General features: G+C 41.2%; 1 pseudogene; it reads right to left on the bottom strand.

Annotated features, from left to right (window-relative positions):
• Positions 1-423: 423 nt before the first annotated feature.
• On the bottom strand, positions 424-1455 carry LOC134181553 (uncharacterized; annotated as a pseudogene).
• Between the last annotated feature and the right edge of the window lie 1998 nt (positions 1456-3453).

The following is a 3453-nucleotide window of genomic DNA, read 5'->3' as shown; positions in this document are numbered from 1 at the left end:
TGTGTTGTTTATTTCCGACAGGTCCTAGCAAGCGCAAACATGAATTACACTGTTCTGGTAGTAAAACTCTCTCACGGAAGTTTCGCGCCTAGGATTGGCTGTTCATCCATTGTCTTTGGTTGCCACGTATGACATAAAGGAATTAATGTTTCGTGATTGGGCCACACAAAGGAGGCGTAGCACATTCCTGCAGCGTGACAGACATAGCCAGCCAGAGTACGCTACTCGCCAAGTCTCGTGACTTTTACAAAGTCCCTTTTCTTATAGGCTCATAGCTGAATAAGAAGAATGCTTATGTTGTTGAAGTTGTAAGACAAGATCTCTCAGTTTACCATCATCAGGTATTGACACTGAAATGTACTTGTCAATAAAATCACACACATCAGCTGTGGCACCCTCAGCATATTTTGGGGCATCTTTAACTCACAACACACAGTGAGCATGGGGAGAGCCTCGAGCCTGAAATTTATTCTGAGGGCATGATCAACTACTTCTCTCAAAGGATTGGCTGGAGATTTTAGAAACTGATTGAAAAACATTTTCAATCAGTACTGAAACTGTCTAGCAGCAGTCACTGGATTACGTCTAATCCAACTGCAATTTTCCTCAAAAGAATGGTTAGCTACTTCCTCGTTTGTAAATGTAACACCATATTGTCTACCTGTTGTTTGTAAATGTAACACCATATTGTCTACCTGTTGTTTGTATAATGTAAGGCCATTTTAAATCAGCAGCAGATAGTGTAAAAAACCATGTGGGAGTACCTAATTGGCGAATCATTGCTAACATGTCATGGAACATACGCTGATAGTATGGTGGTGAGCCCCTTTCATGAACCGTTGGGTTCTTTGCTTGACCAGCTGTAAGGTGTCTTGGCTTTTGTCTCCATACAAAGTGATTGCAATCATCTTGGATTTGTTTGGCTTCAACTATGTACTCTGCAGTAAACAGGTAGTCAATATCACTAGCAAAACGTCCGTCTACATTTAGCAATCTTTGGTTAAAGTACTTTTTGTAGGTGAGCTTACGAGGTCTATTGTCAGTGAAACAACCCTCACCATAAGGAAACTTGACAGGGTTACTCATGGACTCAAAGTGTTGATCTGTCATTATATATAGTGGTTTTTGACCTTCGCCAGGAGCTAAGCACACTATATCAACAAATGCCTCAGGGTCTTCAATAGACAGCATGCTAGCTGTTGAGCCGTCTGTTAATTGTCTAGTATGCTCATCATCTTCAGCAAATGTGTCCTCATCTATCTGTAAGGCATCAGTGAAGAGATTGTCTTTACACACACTATCACTATCGCAAGAACCTGAGTCCATAGAGGGCTTGCTCTGTAATTGCTTGCATGAGCGTTTGTTGCTACACTGAGAACTGGTAGAACCAACAGAATCAACATTGTGAGGGACGGCAGTTCTAACCATATCAAGACCAACATAATGCCATTGCATAGTTAGTCCTATGTTGATATCAAACCTGCTACTACTATGATAGTACCTTGAAAAGGCATGACTGTATTTATAGCACATCCATGTTTAGTAGCAGTATACGTATTAATAGTTACACAGAACTAGTTCGCTAAAGCTGCTATACAAATGTGATCTCCCCCCCCCCCCTTTACTTCTTACTCTACGAATATGTTTTAACCAACGGGCTTGTAAACGTTTACAACAGTGTTGAATTAGATCTATCTGGGCACCCTCTTCATCAGGAGCCTCAGTGACTGCATTCGTCACATTTACTGGACGGAATAGATGCACTCACAAATTGACTATAGAAATCACTATGTTTCTCAAGATAGGATGCAGTCATTTCTTTAAGCTCAGTAACACTTGCACTACAAGCACCATTACTTTCAAGCTGATACAATATGGCATGATACATACAGTTACCAACTCCAGGCACATCATGAATTAACAAGTGAGCATTAGAAGCACAAGTTTTCAAATGGGATAAAGCAGCACCTAGACTATGAGATGATGCAGACCCAACTGTCTGGAATCCTAACATTTCTTGAACATCTTCACAGACGGTGTTTGTTCTATCTTCTAGAGGTTGCTCAACATCAACACAGTCGCTGTCAATCAAAGTCCTGTCTCTCCGACTCTTAACACCACTCATTTATATATACATAAGAGTACTGAGGATGATTACTTTGTGCATTATTATTATTATTGATTATTATTATGCATGCGCACGCTTCCAAAGCATTCAAAGATGATATTTGGTTCGTACTTGCTGTGTACATACAAACTACATCACGTTACCTTTCATCACGTATGTTTACGTCATAGCAGCCCGTATAATCCAATATGGCAGCGAGATTTACGCGCCGCTGCCGTTGAAGACCTCATTCTGCATCGTCTGTAACTTCGCGCATCAGCTACATTAGGAGAGACGCTTTCGAGGTTAGATAATTGAATAGTAGGGCTTCTTTTTGGAACATTTCTGTTACGTTTTAAAAATACCAAGGAATTCGCCTTGTTCAACATGGAGTCGCGGGGTGTGCCACCTTCATTTAATTCATTTAATGAGCCGTCATTCACAGATCTATCCAGTCACATTGTTACCGTATTTGGTGTCTAGAAAGAAGTAGTGAATTGACTATGACACTTTTGTGTCTTCCTCGTGGGAATGGAATCAGCAATGTGCATTTTGGAAATATTGAGAGTCTGTCAAAACCTCTCGGACCTTGAACACAAGCGTTGTATAGATCTGGTGAAAGAACTTCAGCCAGAAGAAGTTCTATCGATCGTGACGCATAACGTACAGTGTCCACTGATAGGGACGTCATATCTATCCATCACGTAGTCAAAGATCGTTGATTGATCTTTGGAAGATGATTGAGAAATGTCTACTTTTGTGGGCGAAGAAGTGCGATGGCTAGAGAATTTGAGATAATTCTGATCTACTGGTCGTGGTGAGCTTCTCTTACACCATCAATGCTTGTTTGAACTTTTCCTGTAGTTAATAATCCTGGCAAGGCGGAACTGAAGCAGTTGAAGCCAGTTCCGGCCCGTCCGATAACCTTTACTTGATGTGGTATGTAACTAATGATATGACTTGGGAACAACGATGGTGCCGAAACACCGCGAGTGACCATCTGGAATTGAATAGTGTAATATAATAATAATAATAATAATAATAATAATAATAATAATAATAATAATAATAGCAAGAAACATGCTGAGAAGTTGGCGAAGTACAGCGACTTGCGAGTGGAGATAAGCCGCATGTGGCATTGTCGAACACTGGTGGTTCCGGTGGTCTTGGGAGCTTTGGGCACAGTGCACTCAGGTATTGCACGGTGGCTGGACATTATTCCAGGTCATCACAACCTGCAGCACTTACAGAAAACAGTGCTTCTGGGATCTACTCGGATCCTTCGTAAAGTCATGTCTTCTTTCTAGACAGCCGTGATGGTCTAAGTACTTCTGAAGCAGGGTTTG

Source organism: Corticium candelabrum, chromosome 6 (genome assembly GCF_963422355.1).
Source record: "Corticium candelabrum chromosome 6, ooCorCand1.1, whole genome shotgun sequence".
Classification (NCBI taxonomy): Eukaryota; Metazoa; Porifera; class Homoscleromorpha; order Homosclerophorida; family Plakinidae; genus Corticium; species Corticium candelabrum.
The sequence above is the reverse complement of the archived record's forward strand: the minus strand, read 5'-3'. Positions and strand labels throughout refer to the sequence as shown.